At 43.1% G+C, this 27,063-nt stretch overlaps 1 protein-coding gene across 2 annotated transcripts in view; it reads left to right on the forward strand.

Moving 5' to 3' along the window:
* CRPPA (CDP-L-ribitol pyrophosphorylase A) overlaps positions 1 to 27,063 on the forward strand; it is a 193,317-nt gene that overhangs the window by 22,585 nt on the left and 143,669 nt on the right. The gene's annotated exons all lie outside the window — the stretch shown is intronic.

The raw sequence follows: 27,063 nt of genomic DNA on the forward strand, positions 1-27,063 counted from the left end.
AAATTGGATACAGGACAAAGGCAACCTTTATAAACATTTTCTTCACCAGTCAATGTGCCCTGGTTTGTCTGATCATCCCCTGACAGTAGATAACCAATCCCCAATTTGCTGCTGCTCTGGGCTTGCCCACGTAATCATCTGTTTCTCGTGTCTGACATAGTCTTCCTTTTCTAATGTATATCCAGTCTATTTTAGATATTTATAAGTTGCTCCGTGGCTGTCTAGTGTCTTTCAATAGGCAGCAGGTTTAAAAGAAACAAAAGGAAGGATTTTTTCACACAACACACAGTCAACCTATGGAACTCCTTGCCAGAGGATGTTGTGAAGGCCAAGACTATAACAGGGTTCAAAAAAGAACTAGATACGTTCATGGCAGTTAGGTCCATCAATGGCTATTAGCCAGGATGGGCAGGGATGTTTGCCAGAAACTGGGAATGAGTAACAGGGTATAGATCACTTGATGTTCTGTTCATTCCCTCTGTGGCATCTGGCATTGGTCACTGTCGGAAGACAGGATACTGAGCTAGATGGACCTTTGGTCTGACCCAGTATAGCCGTTCTTATGTTCTTTGTTTTGGAGCAGCAAGGAAGAGGAGCTGTTTTGTCCCACTTTCATGTATTTAACTTCTGTATGTTTCTAAAAATATGCCTCCTGACCAGGAACAAATAATAGAACAGCTACTTTCTCAACTGGCATAGCTTCACTTAACTCAGTTGAGTTATGCCAGCAGAGAATTTGACCCAAGAAGCTCTTGGCTTCCCTTGCGACCTGTCAGCATAGGAGCATCTGAGGACCTGAAAGGACCTTCAGATTGTGTAACAGAAGCCTTTGGAATAGAAGTTGGCAAACTCCCCTAGTTGCGGCGTGGGGAGGGGAGAAGTTACCTTTATCTAACAGCTACACTTCATTTTGACAGGTTTCAGAGTAGCAGCCGTTTTAGTCTATATTTGCAAAAAGAAAAGGAGTACTTGTGGGACCTTAGAGACTAACCAATTTATTTGAGCATAAGCTTTTGTGAGCTACAAGTACTCCTTTTCTTTTTACTTCATTTTGAGGAAATCACTGGACAGCCGTAGACTCTCCATCTCAAAATTGACACTTGCAGTTTCAGAATATCAGAGAGAAGTTACCCTCTCCTATTCTCTCTTGTAATCATGTTCTTACCATATCTACAGGAGTCAACTCGTCAGTATTTCATAACAGAATGTAATTATTTCCTCTTACATTATGTGTCAAAGCTTTACTGATATAAAATCTGGCAGAAACATTAAATCACTAATGCAATAAGGATAATACTACACTGTTGTTCATCTGCATACCATATAGATAGTGTAATTGTATGAAGTTTTAATGTTCTTAAAATGGCAATCGATCAAATAGGGGATTGCACTCCTTAATTCTACTTGTCAGACAAATAAATTACTTTATTACATTTACTAATCAGTTTGTTATTTGCCTGTAGGATTCAAAATGTTCAGCTTATCCAAAAATAATAAATTATGGCTTAATAAATTAATTCTCTGAAACAATCCCCTTATTATGTAGCTTTGTAACCAATTAAATCCATTTATGTTTTTTGGGGGAAATTTATAAGTAAAATTATATGTTCCTAGAAACAAATTCTTCATTGCCAGTAAAAGCTGGGGATGGTAGAAGCTGAAGAAGGCAGCAATCCAAAGCCCATAGCAATATCTCATTGCCAACGTTTTAAACAGTATCACCAAAAAATGTTTACAATTAAAATAAAAGGAAAAACCTGTCATTTCTATTTATTGGAAAAATTATATTACAGCGAGAAAGAGTCTCTCTTTGTCCCTCTGTCTGTAGTTAAATTTGCAACTAGATTTGATTATAAACCTGATTTTTATCCCTTCCCTAACTCAAAGTAGAAGCAAAAGAGTACTTGTGGCACCTTAGAGACTAACCAATTTATTTGAGCATAAGCTTTCGTGAGCTACAGCTCACTTCATCGGATGCATCCGATGTCTCTAAGGTGCCACAAGTACTCTTTTGTTCTTTTTGCAAATACAGACTAGCACGGCTGCTACTCTGAAACCTGTCAAAGTAGAAGCTTCATTCTCAGAATTGGAAGGTGGACTCTAATTAATTTAATGAATAACTGTAGTTTTCAATAGGCTTCAAAGAAAAATCCTTATGTTCGTAATTAGCAAGAGTCTGAATATAAGATGAATTTGTCAGAGAACAAATTGAATCAACTGAAGGAAAAATGTATGCTGAGGGATGAATTTTCAGCAGTGGCCACTGTGATGCACTGAAGAAACTAGGATTTGGAGAAAAATTATATGCTTAATAAAATGCTTGCTGACAATTGTTGCTTTATACATAGGCAGCGGAGAAAGTTGGGTCCCAGTACCTTATTAGATAGTATTCATGTAGGGCGCCTACTCACACATCACTCAAGGAGCCCAGGTCTGTGGGAACTTCTACTGCATACATTGTAAGGGCTTCCAAAGCTTGCTGAAATCACTGTAAAGACTCTTAATTAACCTCAGGTTTCAGTGTAGCAGCTGTGTTAGGATATGTCTACACTATGAAATTAGGTAGAATTTATAGAAGTCGGTTTTTTAGAAATAGTTTTTATATAGTCGATTTTGTGTGTCCCCACACAAAATGCTCTAAGTGCATTAACTCAGCGGAGTGCTTCCACAGTACCAGGCTAGCGTCGACTTCCGGAGTGTTGCACTGTGGGTAGCTATCCCACAGTTCCTGCAGTCTCCGCTGCCCATTGGAATTCTGGGTTGAGATCCCAATGCCTGATGGGGCAAAAAACATTGTCATGGGTGGTTCTGGGTACATGTCATCAGGCCCTACCTCCCTCTGTGAAAGCAACGGCAGACAATCGTTTCGTGCCTTTTTTCCTGAGTTACCTGTGCAGACGCCATACCACGGCAAGCATGGAGCCCGCTCAGCTCACTGTCACTGTATGTCTCCTGGGTGCTGGCAGACACGGTACTGCATTGCTACACAGCAGCAGCAACCCATTGCCTTTTGGCAGCAGACGGTACAATAGGCCTGAAAACCATCCTCATCATGTCCGAGGTGCTCCTGGCCGCCTCAGTAAGGTCGGTCAGGAGCACCTGGGCAGATATGGGTGCAGGGACTAAATTAGGAGTGACTCGACCAGGTCATTCTCTTTAGTCCTGCAGGCAGTCCTATTTTACCATCTTATGGTGAGCAGGCAGGAGATGTGGATGGCTAGCAGTCCTATTGCACCGTCTTCCTCCGAGCAGCCAGGAGATGTGGATGGCTTGCAGTCCTTCTGCACCGTCTGCTGCCAGCCAAAGATGTAAAAGATAGGTGGAGTGGATCAAAACAAGAAATAGACCAGATTTGTTTTGTATTCATTTGCTCTCCCCTTTCTCCCTCCCTCCGTGAAGTTCTGCCTGAAATAACAGAGGGAGGGATAGCTTTAGTGGGTTGAGCATTGGCCTGCTAAACCCAGGGTTTTGAGTTCAATCCTTGAGGGGGCCATTCTGTGTGACAGTTGTTTTTGATGTTTTTGATCAAGTTGTTCCTTGATGTAAAGCCACCCCCTTTGTTGATTTTAATTCCCTGTAAGCCAACCCTATAAGCCATGTCGTCAGTCGCCCCTCCCTCCGTCAGAGTAATGGCAGACAGTCGTTCCGCGCCTTTTTTCTGAGCAGACGCCATACCACGGCAAGCATGGAGCCCGCTCAGATCACTTTGGCAATTAGGAGCACATTAAACACCATGCGCATTATCCAGCAGTACATGCAGCACCAGAACCTGGCAAAGTGATACCGGACGAGTAGGCGACGTCAGTGCGGTGATGCGAGTGATGAGGACATGGACACAGACTTCTCTCAAAGCATGGGCCCTGGCAATGCAGGCATCATGGTGCTAAAGGGGCAGGTTCATACCATGGAACGCCAATTCTGGGCCCAGGAAACAAGCACAGACTGGTGGGACCGCATAGTGTTGCAGGTCTGGGACGATTCCCAGTGGCTGCGAAACTTTCGCATGCGTAAGGGCACTTTCATGGAGCTTTGTGATTTGCTTTCCCCTGCCCTGCGGCGCAAGAATACCAAGATGAGAGCAGCCCTCACAGTTGAGAAGCGAGTGGCAATAGCCTTGTGAAAGCTTGCAATGCCAGACAGCTCCTGGTCAGTCGGGAATCAATTTGGAGTGGGCAAATCTACTGTGGGGGCTGCTGTGATGCAAGTAGCCAACGCAATCAAAGATCTGCTGATATCAAGGATAGTGACCCTGGGAAATGTGCAGGTCATAGTGAATGGCTTTGCTGCAACGGGATTCCCTAACTGTGGTGGGGCCATAGATAGAACCCATATCCCTATCTTGGCACCGGAGCACCAAGCCGGCGAGTGCATAAATAGTACTTTTCAATAGTGCTGCAAACACTGGTGGATCACAAGGGACGTTTCACCAACATCAACGTGGGATGGCCGGGAAAGGTACATGACGCTCGCGTCTTCAGGAACTCTGGTCTGTTTCAAAAGCTGCAGGAAGGGACTTTATTCCCAGACCAGAAAATAACCGTTGGAGATGTTGAAAGGCCTATAGTTATCCTTGGGGACCCAGCCTACCCCTTAATGCCATGGCTCATGAAGCCGTACACAGGCAGTCTGGACAATAGTCAGGAGCTGTTCAACTACAGGCTGAGCAAGTGCAGAATGGTGGTAGAATGTGCATTTGGACGTTTAAAAGCACGCTGGCGCAGTTTACTGACTCAGACCTCAGCGAAACCAATATTCCCACTGCTATTACTGCTTGCTGTGTGCTCCACAATATCTGTGAGAGTAAGGGGGAGACATTTATGGCGGGGTGGGAGGTTGAGGCAAATCGCCTGGCTGCTGGTTAGTCACAGCCAGACACCAGGGAGGTTAGAAGAGCACAGGAGGGCGCGGTGCGCATCAGAGAAGCTTTGAAAACCAGTTTTATGACTGGCCAGGCTACGGTGTGAAAGTTCTGTTTGTTTCTTCTTGATGAAACCCCCCGCCCCTTGGTTCACTCTACTTCCCTGTAAGCTAACCACCCTCCCCTCCTCCCTTTGATCACCTCTTGCAGAGGCAATAAAGTCATTGTTGCTTCACATTCATGCATTCTTTATTCATTCATCACACAAATAGGGGGATAACTGCCAAGGTAGCCCAGGAGGGGTGGTGGAGGAGAGAAGGAGAAGGCCACACAGCACTTTAAAAGGTTAAAACTTTAACACTTATTGAATGTCAGCCTTCCGTTGCTTGGGCAATTCTCTGGGGTGGAGTGGCTGTGTGGCCGGAGGGCCCCCCACCACGTTCTTGGGCGTCTGGGTGAGGAGGCTATGGAACTTGGGGAGGCGTGTGGTTGGCTACACAAGGGCTGTAGCGGCGGTCTGTGCTCCAGCTGCCTTTCCTGCAGCTCAACCATACGCTGGAGCGTATTAGTTTGATCCTCTAGCAGCCTCGGCATTGAATCCTGCCTCCTCTCATCATGCTGCTGCCACCTTTCAGCTTCAGCCCTCTATTCAGCCTGCCACTTACTCTCTTCAGCCTGCCACCTCTACTCCCGGTCATTTTGTGCTTTCCTGCACTCTGACATTGTCTGCCTCCACACATTCGTCTGTGCTCTGTCAGTGTGGGAGGACAGCATGAGCTCAGAGAACATTTCATCACGAGTGCGTTTTTTTCGCCTTCTAATCTTCACTAGCCTCTGGGAAGGAGAAGATCCTGTGATCCTTGAAACACATGTAGGTGGTGGAGGAAAAAAAAAAGGGACAGTAGTACTGAAAAAGACATATTTTATAGAACAATGGGTACACTCTTTCAGGGTAAACCTTGCTGTTAACATTACATACATAGCACATGTGCTTTCGTTCCAAGGTCACATTTTGCCTCCCCCCACCACGTGACTAGCCCCTCCCCCTTCCCCGTGGCTAACAGCGGGGAACACTTCTGTTCAGCCACAGGCAAAAAGTCCAGCAGGAACGGGCACCTCTGAATGTCCCCTTAAGAAAAGCACCCTATTTCAACCAGGTGACCATGAAACTCACTCTCCTGAGGATAACACAGAGAGATAAAGAACGGATGTTGTTTGAATACCAGCAAACATACACTGCAATGCTTTGTTCTACAATGATTCCCGAGTACATGCTACTGGCCTGGTGTGGTAAAGTGTCCTACCATGGTGGATGGAATAAGGCTGCCCTCCCCAGAAACCTTTTGCAAAGGCTTTGGGAGTAGATCCAGGAGAGCTGCAAATGTTAGGGCAAATTAATCATTGAATATGCTTGCTTTTAAACCATGTATAGTATTTTAAAAGATACACTCACCAGAGGTCCCTACTCCGCCTGGCGGGTCTGGGAGGCAGCCTTGGGTGGGTTTGGGGGGGTACTGGCTCCAGGTCAAGGGTGAGAAACAGTTCCTGGCTGTCAGGAAAACCGGTTTCTCCGCTTGCTTGCTGTGAGCTATCTACAACTTCATCATCATCATCTTCCTTGTCCCCAAAACCTGCTTCCATGTTGCCTCCATCTCCATTGAAGGAGTCAAACAACACGGCTGGGGTAGTGGTGGCTGAACCCCCTAAAATGGCATGCAGCTCATCATAGAAGCGGCATGTTTGGGGCTCTGACCCGGAGCAGTCATTTGCCTCTCTGGTTTTCTGGTAGGCTTGCCTCAGCTCCTTAAGTTTCACGCGGCACTGCTTCGGGTCCCTGTTATGGCCTCTGTCCTTTATGCCCTGGGAGATTTTGACAAAGGTTTTGGCATTTCGAAAACTGGAACAGAATTCTGATAGCACGGATTCCTCTCCCCATACAGCGATCAGATCCCGTACCTCCCATTCAGTACATGCTGGAGCTCTTTTGCGATTCTGGGACTCCATCATGGTCACCTCTGCTGATGAGCTCTGCATGGTCACCTGCAGCTTGCCATGCTGCCCAAACAGGAAATTGAAATTCAAAAGCTTGCAGGCCTTTTCCTGTCTGCCTGGCCAGTGCATCTAAGTTGAGAGTGCAGTCCAGAGCGGTCACAATGGAGCACTCTGGGATAGCTTCCAGAGACCAATACCGTCTAATTGCGTCCACAGTACCCCAAATTTGACACAGCAAGGCCGATTTCAGTGCTAATCCCCTTGTCGGGGGTGGAGTAAGGAAATTGATTTTAAGAGCCCTTTAAGTCGAGAAAAAGGGCTTTGTCGTGTGGACGGGTGCACGGTTAAATCGATTTAATGCTGCTAAATTCGACCGACTCCTAGTGTAGACCAGGGCTCAGTCTATATCCGCAAAAAGAAGAGGAGTACTTGTGGCATTGTAGAGACTAACAAATTTATTAGAGCATAACCTTTCGTGGGCTACAGCCCACTTGATCAGATGCATAGAATGGAACATATAGTAAGAAGAGATATACGTACAGAGACGGTGGAAGTTGCCATACAGACTGTAAAAAGCTAATTAATTAAAATGAGCTATTATCAGCAGGAGAAAAAACTTTTGTAATGATAATCAAGATGGTCCACTTAGACAGTTGACACGAAGGTGTGAGGATACTTAACATAGGGAAATAGATTCGGTATGTGTAATGACCCAGCCACTACCAGGTTGAAGTGTTCTCCTACCGGTTTTTGAATGTTACGATTACTGATGTCAGATTTGTGTCCATTTATTCTTTTGCGTATTCTTCAACCTCTCTGGCCACTCAGTAAAAGATTTAAGGGTGGCAATTTTGCAACAGAAAAGCTTCAAAAACAGACTCCAACGAGAAACTGCTGAGCTTGAATTAATTTGCAAACTAGATACCATTAACTTGGGTTTGAATAGAGACTGGGAGTGGCTGGGTCATTACACATCTCGATTATATTTCCCTATGTTAAGTATCCTCACACCTTCGTATCAACTGTCTAAATGGGCCATCTTGATTATCACTACAAAATTTTTTTTCTCCTGCTGATAATAGCTCATCTTAATTAATTAGCCGCTTACAGTTTGTATGGCAACTTCCACCTTCTCTGTATGTATATATATTTATCTTCTTACTATATTCCATTCTGTTCATCCGATCAAGTGGGCTGCAGCCCATGAAAGCTTATGCTCTAATAAATTTGTTAGTCTCTAAGGTGCCACAAGTACTCCTGTTCTTTTTAATTAACCTTAGTTGGTTTTCTCTCAGGCCCAAGGTGCAAAGAGATTCTTCCTTGCAGCTCTTGATGTCCTGCAGGAGAGGAGCAATGCTTCTGAGCACCTCCTAAATTGGTGTGAAGCCACCTCCTCCTTTTCTCCCCTTGTGGAACTTCACATGTGCATAGGAGAGGAGCTCCACTGCTCTGTACTGGGGAAATACACAGCGCCATAGCTTCTCTCCAATAAATCCTTGGAGCCTGATGCCATATGACAATTTATGTGCCTCATGAATCAATTTTTTTTTATTGACATAGCTGGTAAAATACTACTCAGCAAATAACTTCTCAGACGGTCAGTGGAAAAATTGTTGACCAATGTTTTTGACTTTTTTTCCTGCTATTCAGTCAGCCTTAGAAGGAAGTTACATCCTTTTAACATTTATTAAATAGAAAGTAGATGAACAGTATGTTACAATCCAATCCCCTATTGTCCTGCGCCCCACCCCAAAATAAAAACACAAAACAGTTTTATTCTTTTAAATTGAAGGGAATGTGGCCTTTAGCAAAAAGTGGAGTGGCCTCAGAGAGAGTTTTCACTCCCGACTAGTAGGCTTAGCCTTTGGAATAGTGGTGTCAGGTAAATTGTCCAATCCCTGCACTTAGGCATTTGTTCTATGCATATGGCTTGGTTCCTTTCTTGCTGCCCCTTTGCTCCTGAAGGTAATAAGCTGCCCATATCAGTAGGAGATTACTATTTCACAGAGTTGGCTCATTTGGGCTTGCCAGAGCATTTGAGGGATGGAGTCAAGGCTATGCCCTTTCTCTTCCACTGCCTGTTTGTGTGGCTGGGGAAATACTGTGCTGCACAGCCTCTCCTTACTCTTCTCCCCAGTGGGGAGGCCATACAGGGACATAGTGGGGTCTTATACCCCTGTGTGGCAGCATCGGTCATACCAATGTGTAATAATTGCTGTCAGTTATTTAGTTTGTGATGTTGACCACTTTAAATAGTAGCTCATGATAGCTTGACTATACTTCTGGATACAGTGTGTGTTTAGTGAGTGGAACAAGGATAATAAAATGATTTGTAAATTCTTCTGCTGTATTCTGTCTTGTGGAATGGCAGGTTTATGGCTCCTTCTGGAACCATTAAAGGAGGCTCCAGGGACCAGCTGAAAGTTTCTTTGAAGTTTGTCATTTTATCAACAGGTGCAACTCCATTGTTCAAGAGTTTATCAGCTTTAGGGCGTGAACTTGCCTTCTGATCTGCATTGCATCTCATTCTGTCTCATAAAAATGAGTTGCTGTGTTTGTACAACAATGAGGAGTAGGTCATTTCCTGAAAGTCAAGCCAATAGATTTCATGTACAGTATTAGCATGTAGAATCAAGTCTTTCTTTGTTTTTTATACTTGGGTCTCCCATAAATAAGGTAGTCTATGTAGGGGAGATGTGAGTAGGAATTAGTGTAGGCCTGATGAAGGAGGTCTCTCCAATTCCATGTGCATAGAGTGTGCGCACTGAACTCACACAGTGTGTGTTGATGCAGCATTTTAGGGGAAAGAAGCCAGAGAGGAGAAAGGCAGTGAGAATCTACAAAGAGCAGAGACAAGAAGACCAAAGGGTATGAGAAGAGGCTGTGAGACTTCAGAAGGCAAAGACACAGCTGATTCATAGAGCTGCTTAAAAGCATTAGACCCCCTTCTGTTTCAAGCCCGTGTTTAGGATGGGAGTCAAACTGGAGAGACAGACATCTCCTTACAGTGTGTATGATAGCACCCATTTTTTCATGTTCTGTGTGTATATAAGTCTCCTCACTGTATTTTCCACTGAATGCATCCGATGAATTGAGCTGTAGCTCATGAAAGCTTATGCTCAAATAAATTGGTTAGTCTCTAAGGTGCCATCAGTACTCCTTTTCTTTTTGCGAATACAGACTAACACAGCTGCTACTCTGAAACGTGATAAGGTAGGAAACTCAGAATTTTATGGAAATGAAGAAGTGCTTCTGTTCTTCCCCTATTGTATAGAATCTGGGCTTTTGGAAACTATTTATTTTCAAACAGGTGCTTCTTTTCTAAACTGCAAACAGGTGCAAGACTGGGTCAAGAACAGATCTGAAGATGTGAAACAATAAGACTAGAAAGCTGTTCCCAAGAGAAAAGAGAACACTCCACGGTAGGGCAGGGATCCCTATTTATGAAATGGCTTTTTGAGAGGGTTTTCTGATGTCTTCTAAAATGAGATTTTGTGCTAATTGCCAAGCACCATCAACTCACTTGGAAGAATAACATGAAAGATAGAAAATGCCCAAATTACTAGGTGATATTTAGCATTCCAGCCATATCATTCCCTTTGGTTGTTTGATCCTCCTTTGTCTGCACTGGTATCCTCAGCCCCTCTTTGGATGCTGCTCATTTGAAAAATTGCAGCCTTTCCATGGTTTTGACACACATGTGCACTCACTCGCTTGCACTCACTCTCTCCTTTCACTGCCTTTTTTGAACGCAGATTTCCATTTTCTGTGAAAACCCTTTGTCACAGATGCAGCTCACCAGACTGCAGTGACGTGATCCAGTCATTGAATCCCTGGGTTTTAAGCCTCTGGCATCTGAACAGAGCCTACTTACTGTCCCTGTTTTAGGGTCCCTAGGTACACTCTCTGGGTGCAGATCCCCCATGCAGCATCTTGTACTGACAGCTGCAGCCATGCAGTCTCCTGCCCAGCCCTTGGAAAATGCTGACACTTCCCCCTCTGCCTAGGGTTGCCAGCTGTGACTGAAGCTATTCCAGGAGATTTTCCCCCCCAACTTGATGTAATGTCATTTTCTTTAAATATCCTATTAAAATCTCCTGGATTGCTTTCAACAGTCACCGGGAGATCAGTGATGATTCCGGGAGACTCCAGGCCAGTCCCGGAGGGTTGTCAACACTACCTCTGCCCCTCCTGCTCCCCCGGTAGCTTAAACACACCATTTCCTAGAACTATGCCCAAAAGCGTTAGCCTTCTGATTCCTCCCCAGCTCACCCTTAAGTCAGGAGGAGGAATGGATAGCATTAACAAAGAGTCAGATGACCAAAGCCAAAGGTTATAAATGGACTCTCAGAGAGACACCCTAAAGTGCTCAACTCCCTTAGCATAGCTATTGTCAGGTCAAAGCACAATTGTTAAAGTTAACTACTCCCCATTGTCCTCAGCCTGATGTGTACCTGTTGCGGTCCTGCCAGCAATGGTGGATTCCACATTTACATAGGTTATTAAGTTATAGCAATTTTCATAGTAACAATTTCATAATATCAAGCAGAATTTATAAGTTGTACAGACAGTTCTCCTGCACCCCCATTTTCACACCCTTATTAGTACTTTTCTCCGATTAAACATTCAGAATCCAGTGTATTTTAGAATAAATCATAGTGGTATTTACTGGCATTTTACAGAGAGAGATAAAAAGAAATGTTAGTTTTTATTCTTGTGACTTTAATATATAACTATGTACAAGAAGAAAGCTAAGGAAACCCAGATGACCTCAATTAAGGATCAACAGTTTCTGCTAGAGTCTTCTCTATTCCCAGCTTTTCAGAACTAATGTGGGTTCTGACATCTCTTGCTCTGTGTCCTTTCCTCAATTACTCAATTCAATATAATGCAGTGATAAAGGTTACCTCATTAGAAGAGTTATGGTGTCATACATTTATATTACATTTCTTTAAGCCATCCTGTCTTTTTAAAGTCCATTCAATATACAACCTGGTGTCAGCTGGTTAGTATTGGATCAGAGTGTATATTAAGTTTCTGATTAAACAGCCCTCTTCTGCAGTTAGGAATAAACACAATTATAACTTCCTTCCTGATATTGGTTTAAGATTCACATATGTCCAGTTTCAGTGAGTTCCACCATTGTCCTTACCCAGCTGGGTAAACAGACCTTAAGGAAATTAAGTAAATTTTAACATACAAATCGTTCCCTATCGTTCAGAATTCCTTGCACATATTCTAATGGACCCTCTCTTTGTCTGACTAAAGAGTATATTTAGTGTCTGTCTCGGAGCACACTCAATGTTTCAAACCCAGTTTCATGCCAGTTTTTCTAACAGTCTGGTCCCTGGGTTCCAGATTAATAGATAAAAGCGGTCAATACACATACATCAAGTACAATTAGAATTGGACATGCCACACTGTTTCATCAAATTCTGAAATTAACAGTGGGTCTTCCAGTCGTTAATGTGAATAATTGATATTCTGCTCTACATTCTCAAAATAAGTTTCAGTTAGAAACTTGCAGATTTAACAGAAGGTAATTAAGATATTTTTCTTCTGTTTTTAAAATAAAAATGAAGCTTGTGGCTCCTCTTGGTCAAATCCTTAACCGGGCATGGCATTAGACTTCTCTGCAAGGAAAAGAATATTTAGAGCAGGGCAAAACTTTTCAGCCAACGCTTTTTGACTAAAAATGCAGATTCAGCAAAACTGAAGTGTGTTGCTAATTTGTGCTGGTTTCATTGAATTGTTCATGTCTGAGGGAAAAGGGAGGGAGCAAAAATAATTTCCAGGAAAAAGTCAGAATGTTTCATTTTGATGTTTTTGAAACAAAATGTTTAGAATTTTTTAATTCAAAATGACTATTTCAAAAAATGTCTTCAGTTTTATTTAAAAAACTGAAAAAGTTAAATGCTTGAAACTGAAGTGAAACATTTAATTTTGGATTGAATGAAATGTTTAGTTTGACCTGAAACAATTAAAAAAATGTGGAACTCCCAACAAACCAAAAAGTCAGTTATTTGCACAGCTCTAATCATCTGTTCCATACCAGCTTCTGCAGCCCCAGGAGCTGGTGCACTTCAAAGAGGACAATGGCTGGGAGAGTTTGTGCAGTCATATCTTCTACCCGAACCATATTCCCTAACCTCACCTGTACACTGGGGTACCTGGCGCTGCAATGGCACAAGAGCAAGGATCTTTTTAGTAGGGTTCCCGAAATCATGCTCTCGCTACTTTTCTGCTGTGGAACCGTGCCATTTCTGCTAGCTCATGGTCTTGAGTCTACAGATGAAGTAGGATGTTACCCTTAATAACAACTGGATAGAATTTGGGGAAAGTGCTTTTAAGAAAAAGGGCTAAATAAGAAAGAAGCATAAAAAATGATACAGTGAGACCCGATATCTTAAATTACTGTAAACCAGCTGTATGTAATAAAGTGATTAGAGGAGTTCTTCCAAAGCTAGTTATAGGACTCTGTTTCATTAATACATTCTCCATTTCAGGTTCACAAACGCAGAAGGTTTAAAAGGAATATTCCATTAAATATGTGAAATATTTTAATCTCATAATTACCAGTGGTTGGTTTAGCTTTGAAGGTGCTATTCTATAAGTTTGGAGTAAGCAGTCATTCACTGAAGACAGCCCTTCTAACTGGAATAGTAATTACTGTATGTGGCTGAAGCATGTTGATTACTACAGATATAATTAGCTTGAGTGCAGATGTCTGAATAGACGTGCATGTTTTTACCTGTGTCATGCATAGATCCACAGGTATTGCTTTCATTTCCGTTTTTGAAAGTGTATGTAGCTGTGAATGCCCACCATTGCAAGTCATTTGATTTGTGTAAAAGAATATTTTCCATGTATTAACATGTGGAAACAGTTTGATAGATTAGGTTGAGAAGAAATTAATCACAGTGATTTTGAGCAGTTTCGTCTGGCTCATATCCAGAGCTAATTTTAGGCTAACTCCCAAAGAGACAGAATTATTTGATAATTTGCAAATAATCTTCCACCTAATCAAAAATTCCACCACAGCTTTGTAAATTGTTGGATATATATCTAGCCTGTCTACATTCATGTATGTTATTAGTTTGAGCTGTTTGTATGAACAACACTTTTATGTGACTCTTATATTCATTGAAGACGAAAATAAAGTCACTTGCATTTCTATTAAATTAAGCTTTTTTAAGCTTAGTGGACATACTGGGCCAAATTCACCCTCAACACAATTCCATTGACTTCAATGACATTGCACCATGAATTTATTTGTCTTATGGTGTCTGACTGTCCCAACTGATTTCAGTATAAAGCTTCAAAGAGATTAATCTCATTTTAAGTGATTTAAATATACTTCTAAATTCTGGGTCTGTATGTATGAAGACAGAAATTTTATTTCTTTTTAAGGCAATGTAATGCAAAATTTTCAGAACTCCATTTCCATGCTGCAGCACTTGTCAGAGCAGAGAATAACTCTCTGATTAAAGAAATCAGCATGTTCTGATAAAAATCTTAATATTAAGATATGTTAACACTAAGAAATGTAGAGATGGTTAAAGTTTTCCTACTGTTAAATTGTCATTCATAACCATGATATACATGAATCTGACATCAGACCTGCTCTGTGTATTAAAAATCTGAAACTCATCTATTAACATAGATTTATGGATTCCAAGGCCAGAAGGCACCTAGTTTGATCTTCCGTATAACACAGGCCATAGAACTTCTCCAAAATAATTCCTAGAGCAGATCTTTTGGCAAAACATCCAATCTGGATTTTAAAATTATGAGTGATGAAGAATCTACCGCAGCCCTTGGTAAATTTGTTCCAAAGGTTAACTACTTTCACTGTTAAAAATGTGCACTTTATTTCTAGTCTGAATTTGTCAAGCTTCAACTTCTGGCCATTGAATCATTTATACTTTCTCTGGTAGGTTGAAGAGCCTATTATTAAATATTAAAACATGATTAAAATATATATAAGATATGCATTGGGTTGGTAGATCTAGCTGAGGGAGATTCAAGGTGGAAGGAGAATGAGTGCTAGGATATATGAAGCTAGGTAGTAGAGTGAAAACAATTGCTAGCAGGAAAAAGGGAGAGAAGAGGTGTCAGAATAGAGAATCAGAAGAGTCCTCACTTTAGGGTCTGATGCTGCAAAGTAATGGGCCTAAATGGCCCGTGAGCCACCTATCTAAGGCCCCAATACAACAATCTGATTTGTACAGGTGGACTTCAGTGGGACTCTGCATGGGCATCTATGGTCCGCTTGCCTAACATACTGCCTCTCTTCTGAGGCCAAGCTGCTGCAGCTGTCAGGCTTGGATTAAACTCTGTGCACTCAATGCACTTGCACAGGGCCCCCATCTCAGGAGGACCTCTGACCACTGGCAAAAAAACAAAATAAAACCTGAGTTGTGCTGCAACCCCTAGCACCAGGTTGTAATACCATTCACTCAGATTTGGCCCAGCAGCCCCTCTATCATGATGGAGGGGCAGATGAGCCAAACCTGAGCGACGTAGAGCCATGTGAGTGCAGGGCGGGCGATAGGATAAAGTGGAGGTGGGCAGCCAGGATTAGAAGGAGCCACCCTAGCCCAGAATGGGAGTGAAGAACTGAGCTGAGCTGGGGTAAGTGGGGAGGGCAGGTTGCCAGTGAGTGGCTAGGAAGGTCCTCGTGGCGGGGAGGGGGGCTGGGGAAAGTTGTTGTTGGGCTATGAGGTGAGTGGGGAGTATGGGGGAGGGAGTTGAGGGGCTGGGGGAGAATGTGGTGTTGGGGGTTGCAGGGTGATTTGTGAGAGCTGTGGGGGCATAGGAGGTGGTGGGGTTGGGGACCAGGATGTTCTGGTTGAGTGGGGGATTTGCAGGGCTGTGGCCAGTGGGGTTGAGGTGTTGCGGGCTGCGGTGAGCAGGGTGTACGTCCGGGTGCTGGATTGTGTGTGTGGGCTGTCAGGATAATTGGGGGTGGTGGAGAGTTTTTGAGGTATATTTCGGGTAGACGGGCATACGGAGGTCTGTGTGGGGTAGGATATATATGGCTCTGAGATGCTTTAAAGATGGTGTGGGGGGCACCCTCTTTAAAGCATTGTGCACCGTGCCCCCAAAATTCTTTATTCTGGGCCTGGCAGTTGGTGTCTTCTGTTTGGGCTTTTGTGCCTTTGGAATTCACTCCTTCCTTGGTTCATATCACTCAAAGTAGTTAAGCTTCAGGATGTGCTGAAAGGTTCCATTTTTACTCTGGCTATGAGGAAGAGACAGATTTGTGAGGCACGGTAGTAGAGGGGACTCTGGCAGTTTGGATGTTGTGAGGTTTTTTTTGTTTTTTGGGGGGGGAGGATTTTTTTTTTTTTTTGGATAACTTGCTGTGACTAGGGTATATTTTTCTGAGACCAACTATGTCTGGGAATCTGTGTTTAATGTGTACAGAGTGCTGAGGGCACCCGCAGGCTGGGATGGATGGCTGATCTCTTGCTCTCTCTCTCTCTCTCTCTCTCTCTCTTTTTTAAATTTTTTTTTAACAAATTTTTTAAATTTGTTAGTCTCTAAGGTGCCACAAGTACTCCTTTTCTTTTTGCGAATACAGACTAACACGGCTGCTACTCTGAAACCTTACTTAAAGTAGTTACTCATACAGGTAAGCAGACCAGGCTATTAGGTGTAGATTAATTCTTTTAAAAAATAATATATGGCTTTTCAATATGTATATTTTATAAAAATATAAGTTATTTTGTATTGTGTCACAAATTCCTTTCCTTCATTTTGTTTCACTTTCTTAGTATATGGTGTTATCATTATTGCTCAGGAGAGCAAAAGCCTTGTATTTGCTTCAAGTTTTGATGTTTTAAACTGATTGTGCTAATGTTATGTTCTTTCAGGCTCTAGCATGTAGCTCTTGTGGAATATGATCAGTATTTGACTCATGCTGCTTGAAATAAGAAAGGAAGCTTAGAAACATTGTGCAAATACTGGGGGAAATCTGGAGAAGGATAGCTTGGCAGAACTATGTATTTGCTGGGAGATGAGATCCCAGAAAAACAAATGTATCCAAAATATTGCCTGTACTGAACGTTGATACCACTGCAGAACTACGTAAGCCTCGGGTTGGCCAAAGATTGAGGCCCATAGTTTGAAATTTATGGTAGGAAGATGGAAGACTTTATGGTACACTCACCTGAACCCTATGTTAATTTGGTGCATGAATTGAATAACATTTCAAGATAATATGAAATCCATGCATGTAATTATTTATTTGTTGAATATGCATATCTAAATGATCAGCTGCTCCAGCTTGCAGTATAACAACATTAAAATGAGACAGATACTGTGTGGTAGTTTCATGGAAGGAGGTAGTGTGAATCAGTGAAAATACTTACAGTAGTACCTTGTTTACATTGGACTATGTGGTGTACATATCCTTCCCTACCCTCCCTTAAATTATCATTGTATCTTTGAATATTGTAGATGTGCTAATGTCTTCTGTTTTCACTCAAACTCCCAAGTAAATAATGAATATGGACCTTAAGGTTTGACCATAAATGTTTTGGATTAGTGCAAATTTTAAATGAGTTATGGGTATGAGCCTATTAATGATAGAAGTACCCAAAGACAGATTGATCTTTTGTTTAGTCAGCAGATGCACTGTTATGAAGACAAATAGAGCTTGATGCTGAGGGAGACTGAGTACTCGCTCCCTCTGAAGTCAGTGAAAATTGCAGGTGCTCTGCACATTTAGAACTATTCCAAGTGAATTGTTGGATCTAAGAGAAATTAAAGGGACAGGCTTCATTTTTTTTTTTTTTACTAATGATTTTGACCCAAGAAAAACTTCTTAGTGGTACCTAATTAATGTAAAGGAACAATAATACGTGTGTGAAACCAGGACATCTGTTTATTTAGATTATTTTCAAGTGCCTGCCCCTGGTAACTCTAAGTGCTTTAACAAATATTTTAAATACATAAAAAACAAAGAATAAAAGCTAAAGAAAATCAAGCAAACTTCCCATACAAGTCAACTCCACTAGAAATAGTACTTGACTAATAATAATGTGTATAACTAACCACCTCAAAACTCAAACCCTGCCTTCATTAAAAGCCCAAGAATGTAGATCAGGGTTGCATAGTGTTCTAAAGGTTAACAAATTCAGGCTCTGTTGGATCCAAGGTGATTATGAGTTTGAGTTAATGACCCTGCACAGAAAACATGCTGGCACAAGATCCCTCTCCATTTTAAACCTAGTGGCTGCCTATTTATGGCTACAACTTTAGACTACTAAAAAGACTTGGGAAACTGTATCCAGGTTCCCCCCTGAAAGTAAAGGTCACACTGTTTTCACCAAGACCATTATTTATTTACTTATTTCATAGAATCATAGAATATCAGGGTTGGAAGGGACCTCAGGAGGTCATCTAGTCCAACCCCCTGCTCAAAGCAGGACCAATCCCCAATTAAATCATCCCAGCCAGGGCTTTGTCAAGCTTGACCTTAAAAACTTCTAAGGAAGGAGATTCTACCACCTCCCCAGGTAACGCATTCCAGTGTTTCACCACCCTCCTAGTGAAAAAGTTTTTCCTAATATCCAACCTAAACCTCCTCCATTGCAACTTGAGACCATTACTCCTTGTCCTGTCCTCTTCTACCACTGAGAATAGTCTAGAACCATCCTCTCTGGAACCACCTCTCAGGTAGTTGAAAGCAGCTATCAAATCCCCCCATATTCTTCTTTTCCTCAGACTAAACAATCCCAGTTCCCTCAGCCTCTCCTCATAAGTCATGTGTTCCAGAACCTAATCTTTTTTGTTGCCCTTCGCTGGACTCTCTCCAATTTATCCACATCCTTCTTGTAGTGTGGGGCCCAAAACTGGACACAATACTCCAGATGAGGCCTCACCAATGTCGAATAGAGGGGAACGATCACGTCCCTCGATCTGCTCGCTATGCCCCTACTTATACATCCCAAAATGCCATTGGCCTTCTTGGCAACAAGGGCACGCTGCTGAGTCATATCCAGCTTCTCGTTTATTTAAAGTGCTCTTGGCCAAACCTACTACCTAAGCAGCCAGGCCAAATACCCACAAATTGGTAACCGAAGTAGCAAATCAGAGATGCTGATATGGTTTCCGTCAGCACTTCTAGTTGCTTTTGTTCTGTCTACTAACACTACATCAATTTTGTATAGACTAAGACTTAAACATGCCCCAGTTTGAGTCAACTGTTGGGATGAATTGCTCGACTGCACCATCTGGATCAGAGACAAGATAAAGATGTGAGCTGGGTGTCCTCAGTATATCTTTTACAGCCCCTCCTATTAGTTTCTTGTCTGTGTGAAGCAGGATGAAGCACATGAAAGAATTCTTGAAGCAGATAAGCAATTGCCCAAACTACCTCTAAGATCTCTGGCAAAGAAAAAGAAAAGAGCTTTGAGTGACTCCACCAAACCCTTTTAGGGATCAAAAATATGCCCACAATACATTTTGATTAATAATATTGTAAGCAATTGACAGACATATAAGATTCCATTATCATCTTCCATCTCCAAACCAACACTACCATTGCAGCTGATATACTGGAATGTACTCAGATCTGAAATCCAATGGGCTGGGGTCAAGACACTTGTTCAATTGCCCCACTGCAACCTTCTTCACCAACTTTCCCCAAAAAGAGGGGATAGACATATTTATAATTAGCAAGGCTGTCAGCCTCGAGACAGTCATCCTGAGCAGAAACTTTATAATGGATTTCTTAAGGGTAGTAGGCAGCCTGTCCTTCTGAAGGTAAATGTTGATGGTTTCCACAAAGTGCAGACCAGTGCTTCTTAACTGATCTTCAGTCAGGAAGAACATGAGTCCAGTTCACATTACTTGAGAGCTTCTAGAACTGTAGTGAGCAATGCCAGCTGAAATTCATGTTTTTTTCCTTGCTGATATGGAGGCAATCTAGATCTGAGCAATTTGTATACACACAATAACTTGAAAATTCCTTGTGGGGAATAATATTTGGCTCTGTAGCTGAGTGAAAATAATTTGAATCCATTAACCTGTCCACCTACAGCAGTTCCAATTAGGTACTTAGCAAATACCATGGTAGATGTGGTTCACTGTTGAATTATTTTGGAGAAGTTTTTTGGCTTCTGCTATTCAGGAGATCAGACTACATGATCATATTGGTATTTTTTGGTTTTAGAATCAACAAATAAGACTGTCAGATACAGACACTAAATATGAATTTATACTGTGTACAAAACAGTTGTTAAAATAGTGTTTCAAAGGGCTTTTAAGAATACAGTTTTAATTTCTTAAGCAATTGTCTTTTTTTCAATATGTGTCTGATTTATGAGATCTGATTATATAAACCACATTGCATTACATTGGTCTGGTTTTGTAATGACGCTGAAAGCAAATGCAATCCCAGGATGTGTTAGTCAAGGTATTTCCAGTTGAGATAGGGAAGAATTAATCCCATTGTCCAAAGCACTGGTAAGACCTGGTCTGGAATACTGTGTAGAATCCTGGTCACCCATGTTCAAGAAAAATTAATTCAAATGGAGCAGGTATATAGAAGAGCTGCTTGGATGATCAGGGAAATGGAGAGCCTATTTTATGAGAGGAAACTAAAAAAGCTTGGCTTGTTTAGCCTAGCAAAATGAAAGCTGAGAGTGGATGTGATTGCTCTCTATAAATACTTTGGGAGGATAAGGAGGAAGAGAAGAAGAGCTATTTAAGGTAATGGACACTGTTGGCATAAACTGGCCACGAACAAATATAGACTGGAAGTTAGAACAAAGTTTCTAGCCTCAGAGGAGTAAGGTTCTGGAATGGCCTTCCAATAGGAGTAGTGGAGGCATCTGCCTAACTGGTCAAGATAGAGCTTGATATGTTTATGAACAGCACTGTATGATGGGGTTGCCTGCACTAGCAGGAGACTGGATTCAGTGACCCATGAGGTCCCTTCCAGTCCTGTGTTCCTATGGTTAGAATGTAATCTTGCATGATTGACAAAGAGATTATAACATAATATTGCATAAGCCTGGGAAAACTTATTTGACAAAATGTTTTTTTCTGGTATTACTGATTCAGAAAAACTTGTATTAGACATTTAAATAGACGTAACTAATTACGGAAAAGTGGTGGATTTGAATTTTATAATTTTTTTTTTGTATGTGGCCAATTAAAACATGACAAAACATATAACATTAGCCAAAAGTCCAGAAGCTGGGATACAGGAATAATGATCCAGCCCCCCAGAATCAGAAATTAGAGATGAAAAAGACCCAGTGCCATAGATCATCTAGTCCAGTGGTTCTCAAAGCTGATCTGCTGCTTGTTCAGGGAAAGCCCCCCGGAGGATCGGACCAGTTTGTCTACATGTCGCGTCCGCAGGTTCAGCCGATTGCGGCTCCCACTGGCCGCAGTTCACTGCTCCAGGCCAATGGGGGCTGCAGGAAGTGGCGCGGGCCAAGGGACATGCTGGCCGCCCTTCCCACAGCCCCCATTGGTGACAGGACAGAAGCGACTTTGTCTGTACAAAGTGCAAGCTGGTCTCCATATTGGAAGAGAAGGTTCAAGGTCTGGAGCAACAGGTATCGACCCTGCGTTGCATAAGAGAAACTGAAGATTTCCTGGACAGTTGTCAGGATATGCTTCTACGGGCACAAGGTTCTGAAGATTCAGAGCAGGCTGCACATCGGGGACAGGAGGACGGTGAAGAAATTTGGCATCATGTGACCTCCAGAAGAGAAAAGGGGAATGTCCATGTACCAGCAATGCAGATACAGGTAAGTAACCGTTTTCATGTTCTCTCCACAGGTACTAATGCGGAGAGTGGACCAGATGATACGTCTGAGGGAAGAGAGCAGAAGGAGACTCCGCCGATTGGAAGGCATGAGATGCACTGTCCTAGGGTTGAGGGTTCCACGACCACTGATCCCAAGAGAAGGAGGCAGGTGGTGGTGGTTGGGGACTGAGTCATCTATCTGTCGCCCCGACTGGGAAAACCGAGAAGTCTGCTGCTTGCCAGGAGCTAAGATTCACAATGTGACGGAGAGATTGCCGAGATTCATCAAGCCCTTAGATCGCTACCCCTTCCTGCTTCTCTACGTGGGCACCAATGATACTGCCAAGAATGACCTTGAGCGGATCACTGCAGTCTACGTGGCTCTGGGAAGAAGGATAAAGGAGTCTGAGGCGCAAGTGATGTTCTCATCCATCCTCCCCGTGGAAGGAAAAGGCCTGGGTAGAGATCGTCGAATCGTGGAAGTCAATGAATGGCTACGCAGGTGGTGTCGGAGAGAAGGCTTTGGATTCTTTGACCATGGGATGGGTGTTCCAACAAGGAGGAGTGCTAGGCAGAGACGGGCTCCACCTAACGAAGAGAGGGAAGAGCATCTTCGCAAGCAGGCTGGCTAATCTAGTGAGGAGGGCTTTAAACTAGGTTCACCGAAGGAAGGAGACCAAAGCCCTGAGGTAAGTGGGGAAGTGGGATACCAGGAGGAAGCACGAGCAGGAGCATGTGAGAGGGGAGGGTTCCTGCCTCATACTGAGAAAGAGGGGCGATCAGCGGGTTATCTCAAGTGCCTATACACAAATGCACGAAGCCTGGGAAACAAGCAGGGAGAACTGGAAGTCCTGGCAAAGTCAAGGAATTATGATGTGATTTAGAATAACAGAGACTTGGTGGGATAACTCACATGACTGGAGTACTGTCATGGATGGATTTAAGCTGTTCAGGAAGGACAGGCAGGGCAGGAAAGGTGGAGGAGTTGCACTGTATGTAAGAGAGCAGTATGACTGCTCAGAGCTCAAGTGTGAAACTGCAGAAAAACCTGAGAGTCTCTGGATTAAGTTTAGAAGTGTGAGCAACAAGGATGATGTCGTGGTGGGAGTCTACTATAGGCCATCGGACCAGGGGGATGAGGTGAAAGAGGCTTTCTTCTGGCAAGTCGCAGAAGTTACTAGATCGCACGCCCTGGTTCTCATGGGAGACTTCAGTCACCCTGATATCTGCTGGGAGAGCAATACAGTGGTGCACAGACAATCCAGGAAGTTTTTGGAAAATGTAGGGGACAATTTCCCAGTGCAAGTGCTGGAGGAACCAACTAGGGGCAGAGCTCTTCTTGACCTGCTGCTCACAAACCGGGAAGAATTAGTAGGGGAAGCAAAAGTGGATGGGAACCTGGGAGGCAGTGACCATGAGATGGTCGAGTTCAGGATCCTGACACAAGGAAGAAAGGAAAGCAGCAGAATATGGACCCTGGACTTCAGAAAAGCAGACTTTGACTCCCTCACGGAACTGATGGGCAAGATCCCCGGGGAGAATAACATGAGGGGGAAAGGAGTCCAGGAGAGCTGGCTGTATTTTAAAGAATCCTTATTGAGGTTACAGGGACAAACCATCCCGATGTGTAGAAAGAATAGTAACTATGGCAGGCGACCAGCTTGCCTTAACAGTGAAATCCTTGCTGATCTTAAATACAAAAAAGAAGCTTACAAGAAGTGGAAGATTGGACAAATGACCAGGGATGAGTATAAAAATATTGCTCAGGCATGCAGGAGTGAAATCAGGAAGGCCAAATCACACCTGAAGTTGCAGCGAGCAAGAGATGTTAAGAGTAACAAGAAGGGTTTCTTCAGGTATGTTAGCAACAAGAAGAAAGTCAAGGAAAGTGTGGGCCCCTTACTGAATGAGGGAGGCAACCTAGTGACAGAGGATGTGGAAAAAGCTAATGTACTCAATGCTTTTTTGCCTCTGTCTTCACAAACAAGGTCAGCTCCCAGACTACTGCACCAGGCAACACAGCATGGGGAGGAGGTGACCAGCCCTCTGTGGACAAAGAAGTGGTTCGGGACTATTAAGAAAAGCTGGACATGCACAAGTCCATGGGGCCGGATGTGTTGCATCCGAGAGTGCTAAAGGAGTTGGCGGATGTGATTGCAGAGCCATTAGCCATTATCTTTGAAAACTCATGGTGATTGGGGGAAGTCCCGGACGGCTGGAAAAAGGCTAATGTAGTGCCCATCTTTAAAAAAGGGAAGAAGGAGGATCCTGGGAACTACAGGCCAGTCAGCCTCACCTCAGTCCCTGGAAAAATCATGGAGCATGTCCTCAAGGAATAATTCTGAAGGACTTAGAGGAGAGGAAAGTGATCAGGAACAGTCAGCATGGATTCACCAAGGGCAAGTCATGCCTGACTAATCTAATTGCCTTCTATGACGAGATAACTGGCTCTGTGGATGAGGGGAAAGCAGTGGACGTGTTGTTCCTTGACTTTAGCAAAGCTTTTGACACCGTTTCCCACAGTATTCTTGCCAGCAAGTTAAAGAAGTATGGGCTGGATGAATGGACTATAAGGTGGATAGAAAGCTGGCTAGTTCTGTTGGGCTCAAAAAGTAGTGATCAACGGCTCCATGCCGAGTTGGCAGCCGGTATCAAGTGGAGTGCCCTAAGGGTCGGTCCTGGGGCCGGTTTTGTTCAATATCTTCATAAATGATCTGGAGGATGGTGTGGATTGCACCCTCAGCAAGTTTGCAGATGACACTAAACTGGGAGGAGAGGTAGATACGCTGGAGGGTAGGGATAGGATACAGAGGGACCTAGACAAATTGGAGGATTGGGCCAAAAGAAATCTGATGAGGTTCAACAAGGACAAACACAGAGTCCTGCACTTGGGATGGAAGAATCCAATGCACCGCTACAGACTAGGGACTGAATGGCTCGGCAGCAGTTCTGCAGAAAAGGACCTAGAGGTTACAGTGGACGAGAAGCTGGATATGAGTCAACAGTGTGCCCTTGTTGGCAAGAAGACCAATGGCATTTTGGGCTGTATAAGTAGGGGCATTGCCAGCAGATCGAGGGATGTGAGCGTTCCAATCTATTCAACAGTGGTGAGGCCTCATCTGGAGTACTATGTCCAGTTTTGGGCCCCACACTACAAGAAGGATGTGGAAAAATTGGAAAGAGTCCAGCGAAGGGCAACAAAAATGATTAGGAGACTGGAACACATGACTTATGAGGAGAGGCTGAGGGAACTGGGATTGTTTAAACTGACGGAAGAGAAGAATGAGGGGGGATTTGATAGCAGCTTTCAACTACCTGAAAGGGGGTTCCAAAGAGGATGGATCTAGACAGTTCTCAGTGGTAGCAGATGACAGAACAAGGATTAATGGTCTTAAGTTGCAGTGCGGGAGGTTTAGGTTGGATATTAGGAAAAGCTTTTTCACTAGGAGGGTGGTGAAACACTGGAATGCGTTACTTAGGGAGGTGGTGGAATCTCCTTCCTTAGAAGTTTTTAAGGTCAAGCTTGACAAAGCCCTGGCTGGGATGATTTAATTGGGGATCAGTCCTGCTTTGAGCAGGGGGTTGGACTAGATGACCTCCTGAGGTCCCTTCCAACCCTGATATTCGATGATATTCTGCCCTGGGATATGAGAAAAAGGCTTTCTTTTACTCCAGGCAGAATTTTGTGGGCCCTGTCTTCCCCGTTCTCATGAAGAAGAGAAAAGGAGTACTTGTGGCACCTCAGAGACTAACTAATTTATTTGAGCATAAGCTTTCGTGAGCTACAGCTCACTTCATCGGATGCATACTGTGGAAACTGCAGAAGACATTATATACACAGAGACCATGAAACAATACCTCCTCCCACCCCACTCTCCTGCTGGTAATAGCTTATCTAAAGTGATCACTCTCCTTACAATGTGTATGATAATCAAGTGGGGCCATTTCCAGCACAAATCCAGGTTTTCTCACCCTCCGCACCCACCCCCCAACTCACTCTCCTGCTGGTAATAGCCCATCCAAAGTGACCACTCTCTTTACAATGTATATGTCAGCCACACTATCAGAGGCTCGTTCACCTGCACGTCCACCAATGTGATATATGCCATCATGTGCCAGCAATGCCCCTCTGCCATGTACATTGGTCAAACTGGACAGTCTCTACGTAAAAGAATAAATGGACACAAATCAGATGTCAAGAATTATAACATTCATAAACCAGTCAGAGAACACTTCAATCTCTCTGGTCACACAATTACAGACATGAAGGTCGCTATCTTAAAACAAAAAAACTTCAAATCCAGACTCCAGCGAGCAACTGCCCACCTTGATTTTCATACACATTGTAAGGAGAGTGGTCACTTTGGATAAGCTATTACCAGCAGGAGAGTGAGTTTGTGTGTGTGGTTTTTGGAAAAAGGGGGGAGGGTGAAAAAACCTGGATTTGTGCTGGAAATGGCCCAACTTGATTATCATACACATTGTAAGGAGAGCGATCACTTTAGATAAGCTATTACCAGCAGGAGAGTGGGGTGGGAGGAGGTATTGTTTCATGGTCTCTGTGTATATAATGTCTTCTGCAGTTTCCACAGTATGCATCTGATGAAGTGAGCTGTAGCTCACGAAAGCTTATGCTCAGATAAATTGGTTAGTCTCTAAGGTGCCACAAGTACTCCTTTTCTTTTTGCGAATACAGACTAACACGGCTGTTACTCTGAAACATGAAGAAGAGAAGCTCTTCACACAAGAAAATTGTTCAGATCCTTTTTCGGTCATTTGGATCGTCCGGTCCCCTCCCCTTGAGCTGCGCCTTGTAATCTTATGCACAGGGACCAGGCTTCAAGCACCGGGGGTTCACCTCAATTATGTGTCTTCCCTCCGTGCACATAAAATTGTGTACTAGGTAAATTTCTTAATAATAACTTATAAAAGGCTCAACTTATTGAATTTTATCTAAATATATACTTATAGTACTTGCTGTCTCCTCCCTGCTTCATTATTAGGTGGTTTAGAGGAGGAAGAGTAAAGCAGCAATATTAATTGATTTCTTCTAAAATAAGCAAAAATCTTTCAAAACCTGCTTTGTGTTGTACTTTCCTATTAGATGGCCAGGTGAGGTTCCAGCTGAAGTCAAAGAGAGACTTGCATAACCAAGAGCAGATTTTGGTAATGGAAGCTCAAGGAGATGAATGCAAATATCACTATTGTTTCAATAATAGGTTATTCCACTTCTGCAGAGCAAAACTGCACCAGCTCTGCTCTGAAGTCACTGGGAATGGGGGATGCTCAGTATGTCTCAAGAAGAGCTTAACACCTGGCTGCACTGGGCCCTATAGTGTATAGAGGTTAATATATTAAATTTGTTTTGGCTTGTTCTCTGTGAATAATTAGCTAAGATAAACATCCAAGTATATATTTAAGATTTTTTTTTGTTCCCTAG

The sequence above is a fragment of the Lepidochelys olivacea genome, assembly GCF_965140295.1.
Source record: "Lepidochelys olivacea isolate rLepOli2 genome assembly, chromosome: 2".
NCBI lineage: Eukaryota > Metazoa > Chordata > Testudines > Cheloniidae > Lepidochelys > Lepidochelys olivacea.